This window comes from Macaca mulatta, chromosome 6 (genome assembly GCF_049350105.2).
Source record: "Macaca mulatta isolate MMU2019108-1 chromosome 6, T2T-MMU8v2.0, whole genome shotgun sequence".
Taxonomy (NCBI): domain Eukaryota; kingdom Metazoa; phylum Chordata; class Mammalia; order Primates; family Cercopithecidae; genus Macaca; species Macaca mulatta.
In genome coordinates this window covers 73,369,947-73,382,897 of record NC_133411.1, presented here as the reverse complement: position 1 = coordinate 73,382,897, position 12,951 = coordinate 73,369,947, and the positions used below count along the sequence as shown (strand labels likewise).

At 35.8% G+C, this 12,951-nt stretch overlaps 1 protein-coding gene across 1 annotated transcript in view; it reads left to right on the top strand.

Annotated features, from left to right (window-relative positions):
• ADAMTS6 (ADAM metallopeptidase with thrombospondin type 1 motif 6) overlaps nucleotides 1-12,951 on the top strand; it is a 338,936-nt gene that overhangs the window by 179,255 nt on the left and 146,730 nt on the right. The window lies entirely within an intron of this gene.

Here is a 12,951-nt window from a genome sequence, read left to right as displayed (position 1 = left end):
CATCGTTTTTTTATCCAAACTTGTAAAATCATGCTTAATAATATTATTTTCTTATGTCTCTGCATTTACATTATATGTTTTAATCACTATAAAATTTTTATATTTTTCAAATTAGAATATACTGCTATTATTATTAAAGTAGCACTCCATATTGTCTTTTAATAAATATTAAATTTTGGTCAGGGCCAGTAAGATGCCAAAATTATGCTATCTATGTATCCACACACATAAATAAATGCACATACATATACACACGTATATATTATATATACAATATATATAAACTTTCATCTGTAGACACTCACATATGTAGACATATTCACGTAGTAGCTAAAACAATAATGTAAAGACATTCTTTAGAAAAGTTATTAAAATAAAGTCTAACAATTAAATTATTTCAATAATTAGGCTTTTGCCATAGTGTGGACTAATGCCAAAAAATAGGTAAGTCAGTCTGCTGATTACTGCATTAAGTATCTGGAATTTCAGAATAAACTCTGTGTGTGTGTGTGTGTGTGTGTGTGTGTGTGTGTGTGTGTGTGCTGCAAAAATAATAAAACTACTGAAATAGATTTTGTCACTATCAAATTTTGGAACTTTGATGGGAGATTTTCTTCATTTTGCTGGAAAAATAAAGTTAATTTGTAGGCAGACACCATTGTCCGAATTGACTGGTAAGAATTTTAGCTATCATTAACTAATTCAGCAACATTTTTCTCATAGTACTAAGGAAGACTACAATGGCCAAAGTTTCCTTGTTCCAGCTACCTTCCCTATCTTTGCAATGACTATTATATACCCACACATACATATACCCCAACATGTTAGTATAGCTCTAATAGCTAGCTTCCTCTGGTAACTGGCATCTTTACAGTGACATGAAAAGAAAAATGTGTAAAGTAGTAGTAGAAAATATATAAATATGTTATGATACTTTCTTTGACTGTTGGAAACTTAACCTTCAACTCAGAAATGCTTATACCAAATGTGATCATTATTATGTATGATGTGGGGACAGTCTAGGTCCTGGATTCTGCTAGGCACCACCCTTATTAAATATTTTCTTACCTAAGTTCAGTATCTTGAATTCACTTTTTAAAGTAGATTGTATATAAAGTTCAAAAGTAGAATTAACGTTCAAGCTCTGTTTTAGAAAACACATGAGCAAATTGTAATAATTATCCTATTGGGTAAATACTAAATCTAAAAATGTTTGCCAGATGTGGGTATAGAAGGTTCTGACCGAGTACATCACTTAAATTCTGTCTTTTCTTTACTGTAACAAGTGATTCGTAGCCAAGCTCAGTTATGTATTAGAACAGTTCTCTAATGGAAAATCATTCTAAATTTAGAATGTCATTTTATTCCCCCCCTTTTTTTTTTGCAATGGGAAAGCTTAACTTTGAGATTTTTACAGTTGGCACAATTTAGACTATCATTATCTCATCATTTTAAAAAGTTGCTTCTTAAAGAAAAAATCAATCATGTTAAAAAGCATTAGGAAACTGTTCTTTAATCTGGTAATCGTATGTGTGTTATCTCTTTGAAGAACTGACTGATCATCTATTTATTTTTTCCTTTGGAGGCAGACTTTAGAAGTACATGTTCTATATACTAGTGATTGTTTAACAAAATGCTTGACAGAGTTTAAAGTACCATGATTATCTAACAAAAACAATGATGTTGATATATTAGCAACATGATTATCTTCAGTTTAAAAATTAAGATTGCTTAGATAGAAAAATTTAACGAGGCATTTTAAGATTTCCCTTCGCTATATAGATCTTCTGTTTGGTTTGAAAACATCTGTTATGATTTTTAAAAGAATCTCCAGACTAAATGCAAATTAAATTTATACTCAGTACGCTATGTTTGCTCTCTCCATTCTTACAAGTCTCCCAACAGAACCAATAAGAATTATGTACCTAAATCAAGAGTAAGCTATTATTTTTGTGGTACAAAATGCATTATATTATTTTCACACTGTTAAGGGGAGGTCATATAATGTAGGAGGAAATGACACAAAATATAATCACAAATGGGCTGCCTCATATATCTTAAAAAATGAAAAGACATGATAAATTCTGTCATTTATAATAGTATGCTTTTACCCTATATAAGGAAATTTTGTTTTGTTAAATGACATTTCAAAGAAAAATATCATTTGCATGGAAAATGATCTGCTTTAATATTTAAAATATTTCAGAAAAGCATGTATGTCAAAGGACTGATAGATGCTGAGTTACAGAAGCTTAATTTAATGAATAACCTTTATGGCACAATTTCTGTCAGTCTCTGTATAGTAACCACTTTGTCTCTGACTGAGATGCCACTTGTTTTGACCAAAAACTCACCCCTTTTACCCTTTTATTACTTATTATATAGTATTATATATTTTATTACATTATCCACCATTAAGGGAGGTATGTACACATATGATGCTTCCAACATTCTGCCTCTCATGGTTTACAGTTAGTCAGCAGATAGTCTCTAATCGATGCACAATTTATTTGGATTTAGAGAGTTACTGAGCACCTAATTCCAGAGATTTACTGAGATGGTTACAATGGATACTGTGCATTGTGGGTATAGTGATGATGAAAACAAAAGTCTTATCCTGGAAGGATATCTTTTTTTTTTCACTTTTCTCTTTTTCTTTCTCCAACTCTTGATTAGTTACTTCGAGAGCATCTTCCTCTAACCCACTTGCATTCATTAGCAAAAACGTAAAATTACTAGGCTAGGGATGTGTAGTGTTATGAAGAAAAATAACAATACACAATTTTAAATTTGAACCTAAAATAGAATCAGAGTCATTTACCTGTAGAACTTTTTGGAATACTTTAAAGTCCCCTTTAGAACTTCTTCAGTTATTTTCATGTACCTTTTCCTTGTTAAATCTGTTTTTCTTTAAATACCACTAGTTCTATAGAAAACTTTAAAATATATTTCATTCTGCTAAATTGCTAATGCCAACAGTATTGTAATGTACTATTCCTCATTTCACAGACACTGATTTAGTCTGCAAAATATGTTAAATAGGCTTATTTGAGCCATTCTCAGACATATAATAACAATTTATACCATTATTTTAATTCAGTTTAATTTAATTTTTTTTGAGACAGGGTTCATTCTATCACTCAGGCTAGAGTGCAGTGGCATGAACCCAGCTCACTGCAGCCTCAACCTCCTTGGCTCAGGTGATCCTTCTGCCTCAACCTCCCATGTAGGTGGGACCATAGGCATGTGCTACCACACCTGGCTAACTTTTTTATTTTTTGTAGAGACAGGGTCTCACTTTGTTGCTGTGTTCATCCACTCTTGCATTGCTGTAAAGAAATACTTAAGACTGGGTAATTTCTAAATGAAAGAAACTTAACTGGCTCATGGTTCTTCAGGCTGTGCAGAAAGCATGATGCTGGCATCTGCTTGGCTTCTGGGGAGGCCTCCGGGAACTTACAATCATGGAGGAAGGCAAAGGGGGAGTGAGGTATCTCACATGGCTGAGCAGGAGCAAGAGAGAGAGGGAGGAGGTGCCACACACTTTTAAAAGACCAGACCTCACAAGAATTCACTCACTGTTGCAAAGACAGTACCAAGGGGGTTGGTGCCAAACCACCTCCATGATCCAATCACCTCCCACCATGTCCCACCTCCAACACTGGGGATTACAATTTGATATGAAATCTGGGCAGGGACACAGATCCAAACCATACCAGTTGCCCAGGCTGGTCTGGAATTCCTGGGCTCAAGTGATCCTCTCACTCAGCCTCCCAGAGTGCTGGGATTACAGGCATGAGTCACAGCGCCCAGCTATACCATTATATTTAGAGTAAATTTTTTCAGGGTTCCAAGAACGAGCTTCAAAACTTGAGAACAAAATCAATTTACAAAGCCGAATCTGCTGTCTTGTGTAGTTAATCTGAGAGGAGAAATCAATTGCCAAATTGTAGAACAAAGTATTCTGTGTATATTCAGGTATGTATATTTAACTATATAGAAACTTTATTTTAAAATATTCTCTCTGTGTGTGTGTGTGTGTGTATTATAACAGGGGTCCCCAACTGTGGCCTGTTAGGAACCGGGCCACACAGCAGGAAGTCAGCTGTGGGTAAGCAAGGGAAGCTTCATTTGTATTTACAGCCGCCCCCCGCCCCCCCTGCCACCCCACATTGCCCACATTACTGCCTGAGCTCCACCTCCTGTCAGATCAACAAGGATTACATTCTTACAGGAGCGAGAACCCTTTTGTGAACTTCTTATGTGAGGGTTCTTGATTGCCAGCTCTTTTGGAGAATCTAATGCCTGATGATCTGTCACTGTCTCCCATCACCCCCAGATGGGACTGTCTAAATGCAGGAAGACAAGCTCAGAGCTCCTACTGATTCTACATTGTGGTGAGTTGTGTAATTATTTCGTTATATATTACAAAGTAATAACAATAGAAATAAAGTGCACAATAAATGCAATGTACTTGAATCACCCTGAAACCACCACCACCCCCAACCCCACCCTGGTCTGTGGAAAAGTTGTCTTCCCATGAAACTGGTCCCTGGTGCCAAATAAGATGGGGACAACTGTTTTATCACACATTCATGTGTCCACCATTCACATTTAACAAATATTAATATTGTCTCATTGCTGTTTTAGGGCTTTTATTGCTGTTCCTTTAAAAGGCTGCCAATATCATATTGCTTTAATTACCATAGTTTTATAATAGGTATTGAAGCTCTCCCCTCCTTCTTCAAAATTAGTTTGGCCTTTTCTGACTCTTTACTTTCCTATATTAATTTTAGAATCTTAGTGTCAGTTTCTATTTTAAAAACTAATAGAATTTTAGTTAAGCTGCTTATTCATTCAGCCTTGATGATGGGTTTGCAGGAAATTTACATGATTCCTAAGTGTTTTCTCATGCACTGAATGAAGACCCGTTCTTATGTGAGGTAATGTAAGAACCTAAGTAGGGCCATCCAGGGAGAGTTATGCTCCAGAGAAGAGAGAAACATTTGGATAGGACAGGTGATGAGATAAGGCCTAATGAATAGAATGTCTTTTTTTTCCCCTATAGTGCAATAACTGCAATTCTTAAGATCCTATGTTATTTAAAATTATGTTTAAAAGTATTACTTGCATATGAAAAAAACTGATTACCACCCAGAGTTTCCAGTTCACAATTTTATAGTTAGTTTTCCTGCAGAAATTAAACAATTAAAGGCTTCAATCAAACCTAACAAAACACATATAATTGCATCAGTTTTTCCTTTTAAGCCACGCTCCACTAACACTGTCTTCTCTATTCCTTTCACCTTGACCTGGCGTTTTTACATGGAGCACAATGCTTAGGCACCAGCAGTTCTTAACAGAAGCACACGTAACTAAATAACACTCCAATGAAGTACCTAGACTGAAGCAATCATGTGTTCCTATGCTACAGACACAGGCTTTTTATTTTTTTCTTCGAAGTTGGTCTAGTTCCCAATACCCCCTGCTGTATAATCAACATGGGTCTAGTTAAAGCAAATTATGTTAACTAATGAATTAAGTACATTATATCCAATTCACATTATGAGAACTTTACTAGTTTAGTCTGGCATCAGAGCTTAGATACAGATTCAGTCAGGAAATTGTCAACATCATGGAAGTCCTGTGGATTGCTGTAAGTGTATGTCCCAGAGGTTGGAGAACAAGGGAGACTGTGACTTTAATACCCCAAAGCCAGATGGGATCCTTGCTTAAAGAGAAATGAAGTACTGGCCAGGATCTCAGAGTCTCAGGAGCAGGGGAACTAGACAAGTGATTTAGTTTCTCAGACTGGGGTATAAAATAGTGTCTTGTTCACAAGAAACAGGACCACAGCCTAACTACTAGAATTCACTGGAAAACTAGAATAGAACTGGACCAACAATATGCCATATTTTAATGCTGCTCTACAAAGCTAATGGCTTCCATCTCTTTAAATTCTCTCTAACAATGAATGCAATTGGTCCCTGATCCCATGAGCAGAGTGGAGCCTTGCTGTATATGTGAATTGCATAACTCCAGTGTGGTAATTGCAGGAACAAACGGGCAGAAAAAAGGGCAAAATTCATCATAGTGAAAATGGAACTCATGGCAGATCCTCTGGATCCCACGTTTTACAAGAGACTGTTTATTAGGTCTGCATTTTAACCTCATGAGTCTCCTCAGTTTATCCAAATGAAATATCGACCTCCACTGAGATTCAGTTCACTTCACTAAACCTCTAAGCCTTTATCACCAATTGTTAGACTGTTTATATGCTAGGTACAGTGAATAAAATGAAATATAAACCATACTTTTTGCTCAGTGGGATAACTAGTAAAAATGGAATTCAGTGTCAAGCTATACACATAGGCTTAAAAATTTATTATTAACAGCCACTTTGGAAGACACTTTGGCAGTTTCTTACAAAACTAAGCATACTTTTAACATAGGATCCAGCAATACTTAAATGTGGAAATCAAACTATTAATGATTTCAGAAGATAATATGGAAGTAAATCCCCGTGACCTTAGGGTAAAGAAGGATTTTTTTAAACAAGATTTAAGAACATGAAACGTGTGATTAACCAGTTCAACCACATTAAAATTAAGAGTTTAATCAAAAGATACCATAAAACAAACGGTACAGTGGAGGAAAAGGTGTTTGCTACTGTGTTACAGTTAAACACATTTAACTGATACAGTCCAGTTTCAAGAATATATGAAGAACTACAAATTAATAAAATCAAATACCCCAATAGAAAATATGCAAAGTACCTGAACACTTTACAAAAGAAGGCATCCAAGGAGTCAATAAGCATATAAAAAAGATGTTCAACCTAATTAATATTCAGAGAAAGGCAAATTATACCTACCATGTTTGGCACAAATTAAGAAATCTGAAAATGCTAAATATTGGTGAAGATATGGTGCAACTAGGATTATTACACACTGCAGGTGAGAATGTAAATTGGTGCAATCACTTTGAAAAGCTGTTTGGCATTGTCTAGTAAATTTGAAATTTTATGCAATTTATGACCCAACAGTTTATTTTGCACATCTATACTAGAGCAGTGATCCCTGGGATCTCTGAGGCATTTTCAGATCAAAACTAGTTTAACAATATTAAGACTTCATTTGCCTAAAAAAAAAACAACAAAAACCATATTGATATTTGCACTGATTGTGTAAAAGCAATTGTGGGAATAAATGCTGACACCTTAGCCTGAATCAAGACAGCCATACTAGTATTCAGTGTGTTTGTAACTCCTATGCACTCACAATAAAACCCACGCCATTTTCACTTGAGGGTCCTTGATGAAGCAGCAAAAGTATTAGTTTTATTAAGTCACAATCCTTGAGTTCATGTCTTCTTAATATTCTATGTTACCCATTACTGCTACATGAATGCTGGCTACATGATATTTCTGGGTCAGAGGCAAAAGATGTTATTACAGTACAGCAAGCATCATAAGCATCAATATATTTACATTGGTTCCCCTTGGCCCCAAATTCCACAAGGGTGACACCATATGGCCCATATAAATGCTGCACACGCAGTGAGTTTGCATTGCAACTGAGAAACATGGAGCTTAAGGAATCTACCACTTTTATAGCAAGTATTAAGTTAACCTGTTCTTTGTCCAAGAGGAGAGATGTTACCTCATCTCTCAAAATTACCCTGACAAATGGCCTGAGTAAAAGAACAAGTAATCAGGCACATGCAGCAAGATGTGGAGGATCACAGAAGGCCCAAGGATGACTGTCTCTCCCAATATGTATCTGTCTCTGTGTGTGCATATGTGTGCGTGTGTGTGTGTCCCTGTAACTCTTTTTCTCTATCTGTGTGTGTGTGTTCCTAAAACCCTCCACAAATGAGAATCATTAACTCAATGTAATCTGAAATGTTTACTAAACACATAAAACTGGCAATGGAGATATTCCCTTGTTACCACTATTCATCCATTGGGGTGGGCCCAAGGTTTGCCAAACACTTCTTTGTTCTTGTTTTTGTTCTTCTTTTTTTAAATTATTATTTTTGAAACTCAACAGCAGAGAGTTGAGTTAGTTTTTCTTCTCTCTATTATTTATCTATACTTAGTTCAAGGCACAGCATCATTATCTGTATCAGTATAAGCAGGGACCCTTCTTGTTTAATGCCTATATTAGTTTTTATATTTCTATAGTCCCACTTATCTCCTCTCGTAGACAGTTACTCAGATAAATTTGATATGTATATTTGAATCCCTGTGTATCCTCATAAAATATTGCAGATTGTTTTGTTGTGTGTTTACTTTTTACTTTTTAAGTCTGAAATGATTTCATATTTACAGAAATATTACTATAGTAGAAAGATTTACCATGTGTTTGTCACCCAGATTCAAAAATAGTAAAGATTTTACAACACTTGTTTTATCTTTCTCTATTTATATGTCCATAAATATTTTTCTGATCTCTTTGAGAGTAAGCTGTAGACATTATATCCTTTTTTCCTAAACATTTTAGCATGTATTTCCTAAGAACAAAGGATAGTCTCTATATAGCTGTCATACAATGGTCAAATTAGAAAGTTTGATATTGATACACTACTATTATCTAGTATACAGTTCATACTCCAATTTCATTTATTGTCGCCAGCAATGTTTGTTTTCTGTAGCATTTTTTTTTCTCCCTAATCCAGTTTCCACTGCATTTACTTGTTATCTTTTGAGTATTTAATCTGGAATAATTCTTCAGACTTTTTTGTTATTCAAGATTGTATATGTAACTTTTGTTTACTTATATGGTGTAGCGCCACAGATCTTGCTCCCTTTCTTAACTATATATTTTTTACTCTTTTTAAGATCCACTCATATAGGCCAGATGTGAGGGCTCATGCCTACAATTCCAGCACTTTGGGAGGCCAAGATGGGAGGATCACTTGAGCCCAGAGTTTGAGATCAGCCTTGGTAACATAGTGAGACCCCTTTTTTTTTTTTTTTTTTTTTTTTTTTTTTGAGACAGAGTCTCGCTTAGTCGCCCAGGCTGGAGTGCAATGGCGCGATCTCGGCTCACTACAAGCTCCGCCTCCCGGGTTCACGCCGTTCTCCTGCCTCAGCCTCCCGAGTAGCTGGGACTACAGGCGCCCGCCGCCTCGCCCGGCTAATTTTTTGCATTTTTAGTAGAGACGGGGTTTCACCGTGTTAGCCAGGATGGTCTCGATCTCCTGACCTCGTGATCCGCCCGCCTCGGCCTCCCAAAGTGCTGGGATTACAGGCGTGAGCCACCGCGCCCGGCCGAGACCCCATTTTTATGAAAAATTTAAAAATTTGCCAGGTTTGGTGTTGCACACCTGTGGTCCCAGCGACTTGGGAGAATGAAGTGGGAGGATTGCTTGAGCACAGGAGGTTGAGGCTGCAGTGAGCCGTGATTGTGCCACTGCACTCCAGCCCGGGTGACAGAGCCAGACCCGGCCCCATTGCCCCAAAAAAGATCCACTCATATTAATGTGTAGACATCTATCTTGTTTGTTACTTCTAACTTCTGCTTAGTATTCCACAATATACATCTGCCAAGAAAGAAATATATTTTATACTACAGCCTGAACATCCTATTAAAGGGATCTTTTGAAGCTGATGTCATGAATGTCAGTTGTAAACTTACATTGTACTTTGTGTCACTGTAAGTGAACTATTTGACATTGCCAGATCATTTCTGGGATTTCTTATGTTTGAAATATAGATTACAGAAGTATATATTCTCTTAAATGACTAAAACCTAAATCCTTGAGACAACTATCCACAGCTGACAGCTAAACTATAAAGATTATTAATAGAAATAAAACTCAGGATTTTCTCCTTCAGTACTTGAGTTCATTGGTTTTAAAATCTGTTGGCTTACATACATCTGAAAGGATTTTTTAAAATCATGTACCTTATTGTGTATTTTTCAGTTGATGTCTAAAATTTTTCCTTTTATGTCTAAGTAATTGCAAAGGATAGAATTTCCAGTGTTGCAAATATTGTTATTTAAAAATAGAATTGATATATCCCTCTCTTAATTATATGCAGTTTAATCTAAATGCCATAGCAATTAGGTAACTATCATTATGCATTTAAAAACTACATCAACAGGTTCTGTAGTCAAAATTTACATCATTTTCCCCTCTTTTAATTCAATGTGCTCATTCCCCTTTAGAACTTTATCTTAATGTATATTTTAATATATCCTAATATATTTTAAAATATATTTTATGCTTGAGTATTTTAAAATTATACACTGTATTATATATCTCTACAGCAAAAACATGTATATTAACATTTATTAATTTGTTTCTATGATCAGAAAGAAAATAAAAATTTTCTTCCAGATTTGATGTTCATTACATTACAATAATTATTAGTTTCAGTGATTGTTTGGAAGAACATATACATATTACAAATTTTGATAAATAATTAAATATAAGTAAAGTTTTTATTAGAAGATGTTGTTAATTGGATGTATTTTTTCAATTATTGCATTTATGTATGTAGTGCTATAACGAGGCAGGATTTCAGCATCAATTCAATTTCTATAGATGTGAATGCTGAGAAAATTTGCCCACATAAGAAGTAGACAGGGATAAAAGGAGTTTATTATAGAAATATCACTCAGGCCGGGCGCGGTGGCTCAAGCCTGTAATCCCAGCACTTTGGGAGGCCGAAACGGGCGGATCACGAGGTCAGGAGATCGAGACCATCCTGGTTAACACGGTGAAACCCCGTCTCTACTAAAAAATACAAAAAACTAGCCGGCCGAGGTGGCGGACGCCTGTAGTCCCAGCTACTCGGGAGGCGGAGGCAGGAGAATGGCGTGAACCCGGGAGGCGGAGCTTGCAGTGAGCTGAGATCCGGCCACTGCACTCCAGCCTGGGTGACAGCGCGAGACTCCGTCTCAAAAAAAAAAAAAAAAGAAAAAAAAAAAAGAAATATCACTCAACTCTTTGAACTCCTTTTGAATTATTTGTCAAAATATAACCATGGGAATCTATCATCAAAGAATAGTTTTAACCATTGATCAGCTGGTTATTTGATTATGTGCTCCTGCAAACCTGATAAAAGTGAGGAACTGGAAACACCCTGATATGGTTTAATTAAAATCAATCATCAAAAGTTATTCTCTTAACATTGACACAAATGTTCAGTTGCCTCTTTTCTTGGCATCATGTTTTTATACTCCAAGGCAATGCACTATTATAAAATTATAGATAGGTGAAAGATATGCCTTTCTTTGTAAGACAGGAGATAGAATTTTGAAAGTAGGAGCTTGATTTGTTTTTAGAAAAGAGTGCATAAGGAGTCAAGAATCTCGAAATTGATGCTCTTAAAGCCATCTGAGCCTGTCTACATACCTATGTTAACATGAAACAGGGATACGTATAAAACTGCCGCTAAAAGGAAATAGTATTTTTAAAGCTATCATTACTTGAAAAGAATCATAGTGTTATTAACACAGTAGCGTCAACATTTCAGAGAAATAAGGAATATTACCCATTTACACTACTGAGGTCTTTATGTAAATCCATAGTTGATTATTTTGACAGAATGTACGTCTGATTCAACACACTTGACACTTCACCTGCATATTCCTTGAAGACCATTCACAGAGACTTACTCCACTGTGTTGAGGTCGGCCTAGAATACTAAATATTGGTGTTCTTGGAAGGTTATTTGATGTTTTAATTTAGGGCTCTGGATACTGTCATACACTTCTCTTTCTTTGCTTATTTTTGTTCCTCCACCTGAATTACTAGCTCTTCCTAATATGTGTGTATGCACATATATGGGGCTGGGAGGAAAAAAATATATATAATACTATATATATATATATATATTTTTTTTTTTTTTTTTTTTTTTGAGACAGAGCCTTGCTCTGTCACCCTGGCTATGGTATAGTGGTACGATCTCAGCTCACTGCAACCTCTGCCTTCTGGGTTCAAGTGATTCTCATGTCTCAGCCTCCTGGGTAGCTGGAACTACAGGTGTGCACCACCACCTCCGGCTAATTTTTTCTGTATCTTTAGTAGAGGGTTTCACCATGTTGGCTAGACTGGTCTCGAGCTCCTGACCTCAGATGATCCTCCCGCCTCAGCCCCACAAAGTGCTGGGATTACAGGTGTGAGCCACTGGGCCCGGCCTATGCGGACATATTATATGTCTTTATTATAACTCTTTTAATGTTGTACTTATGAAAGTCAATTAATTCTGCTTCCTAAGCATGTCTCAAACCTAATTCTACCTGTTTATCCAGCACCCTTGTTCAGATCAACATCAGTTCTCAGTTGGTAATGATCTTCTGACTACTCCCCTGGCTCCATTCTCTTCCTACTTCAGTATCTCCACCATGGAGTTACTATAATTACTTGTCTAATAGACAGATCAATTCCATATTCCCTGACTCAGAAATCTTCAGTTGCTCTTACTTACAAATCTTCCCTGTTTCTATGCTGCCAAGAGGACTGATATTAATATTTACTTTTATTAATTATCTTGTACTTAACTATTCCCAACTACCTTTCCAGATTTTTTCTCCAGCAACTATCCTCATCTATTTTATACTCTAGTGACATTTTCTTGGACACATATCATGGTGCACTTACTAGAATATATGTCATAACAGACACATAAATTTATTTTCTTAGTAATATTCAACCTAAACTTCTGGTTACTTGTGAAGAAAGGTTAAAACGTATATGTAATCTGTATTACACATACATTGTATAAACACACACACACATATAGGGTATGTAGTGGGTATATCCTTTTCAGGAAAACATTTTTATTGTAAAAATGTGTTTTTAGATCACATTGTTAGCACTAAGCGTGGCTATATAACACAGGAAAAAAATGACAAAATATTTTTTAAATGAAGGAGGCCACAATAAAGAAAAACCATAATCCTTAACTATATCTATGGTTTTCAAAAAGGCGTTTTG